The 12,767-nt window shown below is 34.7% G+C and overlaps 1 protein-coding gene across 4 annotated transcripts in view; it reads left to right on the top strand.

Moving 5' to 3' along the window:
- The window catches only part of gabrb3 (gamma-aminobutyric acid type A receptor subunit beta3), a 138,855-nt gene that overhangs the window by 54,503 nt on the left and 71,585 nt on the right, over nt 1-12,767 (top strand). The window lies entirely within an intron of this gene.

Below are 12,767 nucleotides of genomic sequence, written 5' to 3' on the forward strand. Positions count from 1 at the left end.
CTATACATATACAATAAATACCAAACTTTACTCATGAAACAGACTATGCTGTTACTTTACGTAATACAGTACAATATTGTTCAAAAGATGCTCTGTCCGTGGTGCTTAAAGGTTGGTGCTTATTTTGGGTTTATTTGTAAGATTTGATTTCCCAGAGATGGGTTGCAGCTGGATGGGCATCCGCTGCGTAAAAACTTGCTGGATAAGCTGGCGGTTCATTCCGCTGTGGGGACCCCGGATTAATAAAGGGACTAAGCCGACAAGAAAATGAATGAATGAATGTGAGATTTGAGCAGGATTCTGCATTTGGTACTTACAAATTTTAAATTAAAGGAGAAAAAGCATTTTATTTTATGTATTTATTTTTTTGGTTATTATTTATTTATTTATTTATTTATTTATTTATTTATTTATTTATTTATTTATTTATTTATTTATTTATTCATTTATTCATTCATTTATTCATTCATTCATTCATTTATTTCATTCCCTTTATTAATCTGGGGTCGCCAAAACGGAATGAACCAACTTATCCAGCTTATGTTTTACACAGCGGATTCCCTTCCAGCCGCAACCCATTACTGGAAAGTCATCCGTTTGTTTAACTAATTTTTAAAAATAATTTATTGTGCTCTCATGTGAGCTCATCTCAACAAATCATATAGGTTTGTGTTGTCAAAAAGTGTGTGAATTTCGTTCTTAATGTGAAGTCTGTGTGATTTAATAAGGAGTTTTATTTGCTGAGATATTGATATTGACAAAGACTAGCACATAGGGAGAGTTTATTAAAAGTGTAAGAATGGGTTTTAACCACAGCGGATCGAACTGTAGTTCTGCCGAGTGACTAAAAAGTTATCAGCATGATGGTAAAAAACTGTAAATTTCTAGTCAAACTATTCTTCTGCAATCTCATACCAAAAAACAGAACTAAGGGCAGTATTAATAGCTATAAATATGGGAGAGCGTTGATATTATGTGATTGTATTGTATTGCTATATGGACAATAATTATCTATGGTTACAACTGTATTAATTACAAACAACTGTATAAAATGATATAATATGAAATGATAAAACATATGATATTAATTGTACCCAGCTTAAATGTAAAATTAAAGTTACCAGAGGTAGAAGGAGAGACACAGGGGGAGGGAGAGAGAGACAAAGAGAGCAGGCCCAGAAGTTAGCCTGATTGCAGTAGAGTCAGAGAAGATAGAAAAGACAGACCAGGAAAAGAAAGGGCAGGAAAAGAGACAGAGCCCGAGTTTACCACCTATTTTGTATCTTTCTTGACCATGTGACTAAAGCCCAAATGCTGAGACATTCAAACTGACCAATCAACATGTGACCACATCATAAAACCCCCAAAGTCCAAACACCAGGTCCTGAACTTATCAGTATCTCCCTTTGGAGTCAATATGGACCTTCCTGAGTCAAAAAGACATGTTTTGTCATATAAACAAATGCATATGATAATTTAGCCTCTTGCAAAAGTTATAAATCTGAGATTTTTTTTCCAAACTAACACTCATACTGTTCCAAACCTGTATGACTTTAATTTTTGGACCTACAAATCAGCACAAAAATCATTCATATTGTGAAGATTTACCGCTTGTGAACTTTGAACATCATAGAACATTACTATTCTAGGGCTGCACAATTTAATGTTTCAGCATCGATATGGCAATGTGCAAATCCGCAAGTCACATCGCAGAATCTGCAATGTCAGTTTAAGTTCAGTTATAGTTTATTCGTCCATTAGGAAATTTGAGTGGCATAATAGTTGACCACAGTTTTTTTTTTTTTTTTTGCTTGTTTGCTTTTTTTGACTTGTTTGCTTTTGCATATGACTGTGGGATTTCAATTGTATTTACACCATTTGCGTATAAGAAATCATAACATTTTAACAAAGATTATTAATATTTTATTTTTTATACAACAAAGACTACGAAGTGTAATTTCTCTATGTGAATACAGTGAATACAGAAAACTGTAAAAATGCTAAATGTTTAATTCATGCAGATTTTTTGTCCTATAATATCATCTCAATTAAAATAAAATGATGAATTCTTTCCTAATTGAGCTATACAAATTATCCGGTGAATTTATGTTCATATTGCAATATATATCTCAGAAAACAAAACACTGCAATGCCAGTTTTATTTTCCAATATTGTGCAGCCCTAATACATTCCATATAACATTGTATTAAAGTCATGTACTTAGCTTTATTCTGTTACTCTGACATTTCAAGTCAAGCTCTCTCCACACACACACATACTTAACAGGACATTACACTGCCAATATGTCACATGAAGCAGCTTTCATTTTGTGTTTGCTTCATTTCAATAACAGGCCCCTGAAGTGTTCCATACACATTCTCCTGTAAGTGTGGCTGACAACACCAAAGAATTCCTTTGACCTCAGGTTGCCTTTAAAAGCCGTTCTACTTAAACATCCCAGTTATAATAGCCCTTTATTGTATCAAGGCAGAGCTTTTTGAAATGTTTAAAGGAGTTTGAATATGAAATACTTGCTTGTTGATTTAATGTTCTAACTCTTTCTTAGTGTCTGTGTCCAGCCTTTGGACTGGATAATCCTTAAAAGAGGTTTTTGTGAAATAGATTTTGTTATACAATGCATAGCCGTATCAACAGGTGCTTGCATTTTTACAATTGTGTATAGTAATCATTAAGTTCATTCTGCAACTTTGTGTGTCAAAGACATTTATTATTTACTTATCTATCATTATTAGCATTCATTTTCAAGAAATTTACCAGATGTAGCATAAAATGTATGTTTTATATTGTCTGAACTAGGGTTGGGCCGATAGCTAACAGACAACACAATCCTGAGCCGGCATTGCTGATCCTCCGTCCCACCCCGGTCGCAAACCCGCTCGTGAAAAATAAACACTTAGGCTCTGTTTACACTAATGAGTCTTAGTATTAAAATAGTGTTTTAGAACGAGAATTATCCACATCCACACCGTGTTTTACCCAGCATTTCTGAACAGCCCTCCGTCCTACGTCACGTGACCACACACAGACACAGCCACACACACACACACCCACACACACTGTCATGCACTCATCTGAGAAGTTCCAGGAGAGCAGTGCACATCAAACAGTTTATCAAGGATGTACTGCTGGATCGCGTCTCACTATAGTTGTTAAACGTGATATTTAATTAATCATGTCTCTATCTAACGACTCTTTGGTCTTTTGAATCTATCAGGTAACGTGTCACAGCATCAGTACATTGCTTCAGTCTTTCACTTTAACACTAGTTAGTAATTTTAGTGAAAATCTCAGATACTGTTGGTTGTGCGCCTTTTTTACCGACCAACCTTCTACGAAAAAGTTATTGACAGGTGGTAATTTGTGTGCAACTTTTCTTTATTTATTTATGATTTGTTTGTAGTTGAAACGGTAGGCTACAAATAATTAATTTGTTATAGATTAATTAATTATTCATAAATAATTAATTCACCTCCGCCTATGATGACGATGCCATCGTCCATCACGATGTGTCACATTAGACATCGTACGATGCCAAACTGATCGACATCGCCCAGCCCTTGTCTGAACACTGTATACTCATGAAATAATATATAATACAAAAAATGTTGCTGTTTCCATAAACATATTAAGCATTTTTCAACACTGAAATTAGAATTTTAGAAGGACCCCTGCGCCCTCACTGATCAGGTGACCCCAAAAACTAGAGTAGTGATTCCAGAAAATTCAGCTTCTCCAGTACAGATATGATTAAAACAGGTGACTTTGCTGCTTGACTTTTGCTGCTTGTACAAACGAATTAATTAAAATTAGTTTAAACACAATTCTTAAGTTGGCGTCAACGTGGTGCAGTAGGTAGCAGGATCGCCTCACAGCAAGAAGGTCACTGGTTCGAGCCCCGGCTGGGTCAGTTGGTATTTCTGTAAGAAGTTTGCATGTTCTCCCTGTGTTCACGTGGGTTTTCTCTTGGTGCTCTGATTTTATTCTCACAGAGGCCAAAGACATGCGCCATAGGTGAATTGGGTAAGATAAATTGTCCGTAGTGTATGTATGTAAATGAGTGTGTATGGATGTTCTCCAGTGATGGGTTGCAGCTGGAAGGGCATCCGCTGCATAAAACATATGCTGTATAAGTTGGCGGTTCAATCCACTGTGGCAACCCCAGATTAATAAGGGGACTAAGCCGAAAAGAAAATAAATGAATGAATGAATGATTTGTGTTGGGACAACATGAGGGAAGTGTGTGTAACCTAGCATTTTTTTACAGTGTAAAACCATAGTGAGCGTAAGACATTAAAATATCAAGTTTTGAATCGGCCGACACGGTGGTGTAGTGGGTAGAATGATCACCTCACATCAAGAAGGCCGCTGGTTCGAACTCAAGCTGGGTTTACATATTTTCCCTATGTCCGCATGGGTTTTCTCCAGTTTTCCCCACAGTCCAAAGACGTGCTATAGGTGAATTGAATAAGCTAAACATGGCCGAAGTGTATGTGTGTGAATGCAGGAGTGTATAGGTGTTTACCAGTGTTTAGTTGTGGCTGGAAGGGCATCCGCTGTGTAAAGCATATGCTGGATAAGTTTGCGGTTCATTCCGCTGTGGCGACCCCTGATAAATAAAGTGACCAAACCAAAAAAACAATGAATAAATGAATGATGGTGTATGTAAATATTCATACATGGCCACATTTGAACCCATGTTAGTGAACAATGAGCTGTTTCCAGAAGAGTGTCTGCAAATAAACGTTGATAAGACCACATTAGCCAGATCTTGACTGAGCGGTGTAGTCAGCTCAGGTCAATTTCACAAATCCGAAAGGCGTAAATGATGCTCAAATGTTGACATTTAGACAGTTAAACTGCAGGTGTAGCTGAATGTGATAGATTAATAGAGGTAATATAGTGACAGAATTGGAAAACGGCCGCATGCAGCCATGATTAGTCCAACCTGTTAACTCTTGCCATTAGCCAGTGAGTCACAGGAAAACATGTCCTGATTGACTGACATATCCACGGCTTTTCTTACACCCCTTCTGACTGTGACAAGGCCTGATTGTGTGGCGTAGTGTATAAATAGCCGGCTGCCATGGCAATGAGGCTCGCTCTTGCAGAGTGTCAGGTGGGCAGGCAGTGTGTGTGTGTGTGTGTATGTGTTGAACGTTAAATGGTGGTACCTCATTAGCTAGACTGACATGCCAGAGACAGACATGAAACACATCAAGATTTTAGTTAGTGCATGTGTTAATGAAACCAAGAAGAACCGAATCAATGGAGTGGATGTGTTTGTCACATTAGATGACAAAAGTAACGCTCCCAAGGGTTCGGTAGTGACATAGGCAGACATTACTGGAGAATTTCAGCATTTCTCACAGCATTCAAGCGCATAGACTGAAACAACACTGAGAAGCTCTCCAGATTTTTACCCCAGAGGCTTATGTTTGCTGGGTTTTTCCTCTGAATATCTTCATTGGTTTTTTGCTCATGCTGTAAAAGAATCACTAGCTACTGTCACAAGTTTTGGACTAATCATTTCATATCCTGGAGTTTGTTTTGGAAAGTTACACAGATGTATCTTGTTCAGTACAAGTAAAAGGGTTAAGGCAGCATCTGTGTGTCATGTTGTTGATTGTCTATTTTAGTTACACTCCAAAAATGAAGCTTGCTGATTGTTCATTCATTCGTTTTCTTTTCGGCTTAGTTCCTTTATTAATCAGGGGTCGCCACAGCGGAATTAACCCTCAATTTATTCAGCATATGCTTTCTTCAGCGGATGCCCTTCCAGCTGCAACTTATCACTGTAAAAAACCCATACACTCCTATTCATACACATACACTACAGACAATTTAGCTTACTCAATTCACCTATAGCACATGTCTTTGGGCTTGTGAGAGAAACCAGAGCACCGGAAGGAAACCCACGCAAACATGGGGAAAACACGCAAACTCCACACAGAAATGCAAACTGACCCAGCCGAGGCTCAAACCCGTGACCCTCTTGCTGTGAGGCGACAGCGCTATCCACTGCGCCACCGCACCACCCTGTTTGTTCAAACTACTTATTGAAAAATTGTCCAAAACTACAAAATTCCTGAGTTTTTTTGTGGAGATCTTAATTGTTTATGTTTAATCCACTTAAATTTGTCAAAAAAAAAATTAAAATAAAAAAATAAATTAAATGAATTTTTTTTACCTCGTCCCAACAATCAATTGTGTGGAACCCAGCATTTTTTTCAAGTGTATATTATAATGTCATAGGTGACTGTGTAAGAAGACATTCTAAAAAATAGCACAGTGGGAGTCTAGTGGAAAATTTAGTAAATTCAGTTATGCTGGTTTGTGGTCTACCACTCAGAAACAAAGGTACAAGAGTACATACAGTATTTGTACCTAAAGGGTTCATATTGGTACATCAAAGGTATACAGTTGAAGTCAGAATTATTAGCCCCCTGTTTATTTTTTCCCTCTAATTTCTGTTTTAAGGAGAGAAGATTTTTTTCAACACATTTCTAAACACAATAGTTTTAATAACTCATAGGGCCAGACAGGATTTGCACTTTTTTTGCTATTTCTGTAGAAGATTCTGTAAAAAAAATCTGCTGATTTATGCTGGAATTATTTTGGGAGTGTTTTAACTAAAATCTTAATTTATAAAATAAAAAATAATAGCTTTTTAACTTTTACTCAATGTTTACAATGCAAATTCAATTAGATTCACTTATTTGGTGAATAAAGCAAGTCTCTTATATAAAATCTACAAAAAACAGAAAGTATTACTTTACAAACTGTATTGTAAATAAATGAAATGAACACTTTCATATTGGTCAATAATATTGCTTAATAATAAAATTATTTAGAAAAAAAATTAATAAATATAAATTTACACATATTTACACAAGTAAATAAATAGACCCAATGATGGACTAAAAATATATGGATTTCTGCATGGGCAGATTTCGTGTGGGCCTTCTCATTTTTAATAACTGATTTATTTTATCTTTGCCATGATGACACTACATAATACTTTACTAGATATTTTCAAGACACTAGTATTCAGCTTAAAGTGACATTTAAAGGCTTAACTAGGTTAATTAGGTTAGCCAGGTTAAGGTAATTAGGCAAGTTATTGTATAACAATGGTTTGTTCTGTAGACTACAGGAAAAAAAATAGCTTAAAGGGGCTAATAATATCGACCTTAAAATGGTTTTTAAAAAAATTAAAACTGCTTTTATTGTAGCCAAAATAAATCAAATAAGACTTTCTTCCGAAGAAAAATATTATCATTCATACTGTGAAAATTTCTTTGCCCTTGTTAAACATCATTTTGGAAATATTAAAAAAAGAAAAATAAATCAAGGAGGGCTAATACTTCTGGCTTTAATTACTAAAAATTTCATGAGGTACATTCTTTGTACGTTTTAGGCACAAATGTATAACTTTTGAAAAGGTGCCACCCCAGTGAGTCAGTCTTGTACCCAGTCAGTCTTGTACCTTTATTTGTAAGTAATATTTAATCATATAATAAAAAAAAAGCTTGAATGAAACTGGGCGACGCAGTGACGCAGTAGGTAGCACTATCGCCTCACAGCAAGAAGGTCGCTGGTTCGAGCCTCAGCTGGGTCAGTTGGTATTTCTGTGTGGAGTCTGCTTGTTCTCCTTGCGTTTGCGGTTTCCTCTGGGTGTTCCGATTTCCCCCACAGTTGAAAGACATGCGGTACAGGTGAATTGGGTTGGTTAAATTGTCTGTAGTGTATGAGTGTGAATGAGTGTGTGTGAATGTTTTCCAGAGATGGGTTGCGGCGGGAAGGGCATCTGCTGCGTAAAAGCGTGCTGGATAAGTTAGTGGTTCATTCTACTGTGGCGACCCTGGATTAATAAAGGGACTAACCTGAAAAGAAAATGAATGAATGAATGAATGAAATGAAAGTTAAATTAATTTGTACTTGGTGAATGGTTTACATTGTGCTTTTTATTGTAAGTTTGTGGAAATCATAATTTGAATTGTACTTTGAATGGCATAGTTACACTGCATAACTTCCTATTTCCCAGTTTTTTATAAAAACTGGAAGATTGAACAAACTGTACGTTGCTCAAACAAGATTGTGAGCAATTTAGTGACAGTGTATGACGTATAATTTCTGGTGCCTTATCTTATAGACCTTTAATCCAATGAGCACAATTATCAAGTCTTTGTTTTTGAAAGTAGTTCAGTTGAACTTTTCAGTTTCTTTCACACTTGCTATTTTATTCAAAATGTCCTGGAAGTGGCAGAGATTTTGAAGACTAAAAACTCTTTCTCTTAGTGATTTAATAAGTTTTTTTCCCTACTGTATGTACTGTACATCGCTTTTTACTGTACCAACGCCTCTATCCATTTCTTCTATTATCAGCAGTAGAAGTAGTAACTTCCTTACACACAAAGGGATGTATTTTTACTCACAAATTTAAAACTTATGGCAGAGAATATCCCATTCCAAGCCGTCTGTCAGCAAGATTGCTTGGGAAATGCAAAAGAAAAAAATATAACACTCTTCCATCAAATGAATTAAATACAATTTGCATCTAACGGACCGTGCTGCTTACACAGCCTCTCCCGAGGAGGGACCAGCACAGGCACTATTAAATTACACTGTCAAAATGTGCTGTTAGCAAGCAGAATATTTCTCAGAAATCAAAAGCATTCAGACATAATCAATATGAGGGTGCTGTTCTCTATTCAGTCAGGGGAGGGAATCTCATGAGTCCTGATAAGAGCATGTCCCAGTCACATATCATCAAAACATTGAGATATTTAGATCATTTAATATAATGTAAATAATGATTTTTTTCTGAATAGGTATTTATCAAGCAACACCACATTTTCTTTATTTAAATTAATCTGGTCTAAAACTTGCCATGAATGATATCTGCAATTGTTCTGCAATAAAAGTACATTAGGTTAATGGTATAAAGATTTCATCTTTAGAAAAATTCTAATATAAAAATTGTGTACTAGGTACAGTATTTGTCGAGTTTATGGACCATATACAGTAGTAGGGCTACACAATATAACATTTTAGCATTGATACCACAATGTGCACATCCGTAATAGTCACATTGCAAAGATATGCAACGTTAATTATAGTTGAACAGGGGCTACAGAATAGTAGTTAATCACTGTATTTGTATGGAATTCAAATGATTCATACAAAAAAAAAAATCTTACTTAGAATTTTTGTCTTGTTTCTTGTTTCCAAATATCTACATTTCAAAGCAAAAAACCATAGCATATAAATGTAATTACCCTATATGCCTACTTATGAGAAAAGACAAATTCAGCTAAATCATTATTCATTCATTCATTTTCTTGTTGGCTTAGTCCCTTTATTAATCTGGGGTCATCACAGCAGAATGAACCGCCAACTTTTCCTGCAAGTTTTTACGCAGCGGATGCCCTTTCAGCCACAACCCATCTCTGGGAAACATCCACACACACATTCACACACTACGGACAATTTAGCCTACCCAACTCACCTGTACAGCATGTCTTTTGGACTGTGGGGGAAACCGGAGCACCCGGAAGAAACCCACACGAAGACAGAGAGAACATGCAAACTCCACACAGAAACGCCAACTGAGCCGAGGTTTGAACCAGCGACCCAGCAACCTTCTTGCTGTGAGGCGACAGCACTACCTACTGCGCCACTGCCTCGCCGCTAAATCATTATAAAAAATAATATTTTTTTGTTGTTTATTTCTTTATTGAAAGTATTACTAAAATCAGAAATCAGGGAAAAATCTGAATATAAAAAATAAATAAATAAAACAAAATAAAATAATAATAAATGAAAGGGACTAAGCCAAAAAGATAATGAATGAATAATAATTGTGTATATGCATAGTTAAACCATAATCAATCATGAGAATTTGGTGAATGTATTTTATTGTCATAAAACAAAAACAAAATAAATAAATAAATAAATAAATAAATAAATAAATAAATAAATAAATAAATAAATAAATAAATAAATAAATATGAATAATAATGTAATATTTTAAGTCATTTATTTTGATGCATTTAAACAAAACTGATTCATTAAACAGATATATTTATTAAAATACTATTTTAGTAACTAAACATCTTAAGAAATGGAAAGATAATACATTTAAATTCATGTGAAATATTGCACAAAACTACTTAATTTCAACAAAGTTTTCTATATTTTTTGTTTCTCTTGAATATTTTATTTACTATTTTCCCTAACATATAAATTTAAGCTAGTAATTTTTGTTAGGATTACTTGTTAGAATTAGATTCTTGTTTTTTTGTTAGATTACCTCTTGATTTTTCTTTAGTACTATGCACAAATATAATACTGTAAAGCATCCTATTTAAAATATTGATTTGAAAGAGAGATCTGTGAGGGGTGTACTCATATATGCTGAGCACTGTATATTATTTTAGAAGATTCCCCCTTCAAATGACTACGATAAATACATTTAAAAGAATATCATGTGCAGAAAGTGTATCTGTCTCTTTTTCTTCATGAGCCTTCCGAACCTTTCTTGAGAACATCTGAAGTCAGGGAACATTTCATAAGTGCTATTGACGCACAGGACTGAAATTCTCCTCCTTGCACAAACACGACTGGAACATATTCAGTGTGATAGTACTGCATGGATACACAGCAGATGATCGCTCTGCCACAATGTGTGTGGCACGTAGAAGCGGTTGGCTTGGAAACCAATATCATCTTTAGTCAGGATTTGAAGATGTTTGTGCTACTTACCCAGGTGGAGAGGAAGGTGGGGATTGGCTTTATGACAAAATAATAATAGTAAAGCATGTGCCCCTAAAAATGTAATTATAAAGTAATTCCTATCACTCTTGCTGCTTTATGGTCAAGCTTAATTTTGACACATTGGAGTTTAAAGGTTCTATTGAACATTTTTTATTAAAATGTAAAAAAAAAAAAGAGAGAGAGTTATTTGCATATTTTCACAGTGACAGCTTATTTAGATTATTTGATTTTTTTGAAGTTGTGCACAATATATTAATGTTTGTTTATTAAGCAAAAGTCAAATTCTAGCCTAAATGAAGATTCTATTTGCGAGCCCATCCACACTTTGAATGCAACCAAAAGATACCAAAGATTATTATTATTATTATTTTTTTTTTTTTTTTGCATTCAAAAGATAAGCTTATTTTAAACTTAAACATCCCTCATCCATTCGAAGGGATCAACGTTAGGGTTTATAGATTTTTTTTTTATTTACTTAAGATTTTTTTATTGCTTATACAGGGAAGTACATAATTCTACATAAAACAGTACACAAGGGAATTAACAACAAGAATTTATCATGTACATTAAGTATTTTTTCTAGCAGTTGGGATGTCTTAATAGCTTTGGTATTACTCTGTATAGACGTAATTAGGGGAATTAGAGTTGGCCGATGTCAACCAATTTATCATTGAACGATGTCTAATATCAAACATCGCAATGAACGATGGCATCGTCGTCATAGGCAGTGGTAAATTAATTATGAATAATTCATTAATTCATAACAAATTTACCATTTGTAGCCTACCGTTTAAATTACCTGACCTGCATGGTCTATGTTTTACCCATAACCAAAAATGAATAAAGATAAGTTGTAAACTTAATTACCATCTGTCAACCACTTTTTCAGCAGGACTTTTAAATAGGCGTCAATAGGCAGAGTGATCTGTGTCGTTATAAACTTTAGCGTTCAGGCGTGTACAGTAACAGACATTTTCAAAGCAGAATAACTGACTTCAGCATTGTTTTTTAGATAAACAAGAATGTTCACTTGGCATGTTTCTTAAATTTCTGCAAACTTATTATAGTATGTTTATACTTTAGAAAAATAAAACCCTTACATACAGTGCATTTAAATTCAAGCCAGTAGCAGAGAGCGTTGTGTTAAAAAAATGCGTGGTCACACTTTATTTTGATGGTCCGTTTGTTGAGTTTAAGTTACATTGCATCTACATGCCAGCTAATTCTCATTAGATTATCAGTAGACTGTTAGGTTGGGGTTATGCTTGTTTGGTGTAAGTTGACATGTACTTGCAACGTTTCTTATAGTCAGTTAAATATCTGTTGAATGTCTATATCAGCTGATATCAAGCAGACAGTCTACTAATACTCAAAGTTACCATCAAAATAAAGTGTTACCAAATGCATTTTTAAACCAAAAATGCTAAACATATTTAGAGGTATTTTCTGGCAATGAAATGTAACATTTTTCATTGTTGTTAAAAATAAAGCTGTTGCATAATTTAAATGATGTAACTATTTTTAAAGATAATTATAGTATTAATCATACAGTATACATTGTCAGTGAAACCTTTTACATTGTTTGTTTCAATGTTAAACAACATAGTTTGTAGGAGCTTTGTCTGTTTTTTGCAGTTTAATCTACAAATATTTTGCATTTTTTCACTACTTTAAGCCATAAAGTGATAGTTAACCCAAAAATGAAAATTTACTCATCATTCGCAAACCGTTTAATGGTTCTATACCGTTGAGTTTTCTTTTCTGTTGAACACAAAATAAAGTATGTAGAAACATGTTATAAACCACCATGCCTCATTCTGATTACTTATGCCTATTTGCATTTCTGGAGAGAGCAAAATTGGGTAGCACGATCGCCTCACAGCAAGAAAGTTGCTTGTTTGAGCCCCAGCTGGGCCAGTTGGCCTTTCTTTGTCAAGTTTGCAATGCATGTTCTCCCCATGTTCGCATGA

This window comes from Danio rerio, chromosome 6, assembly GCF_052040795.2.
Source record: "Danio rerio strain M-AB ecotype USA chromosome 6, GRCz13ab, whole genome shotgun sequence".
Classification (NCBI taxonomy): domain Eukaryota; kingdom Metazoa; phylum Chordata; class Actinopteri; order Cypriniformes; family Danionidae; genus Danio; species Danio rerio.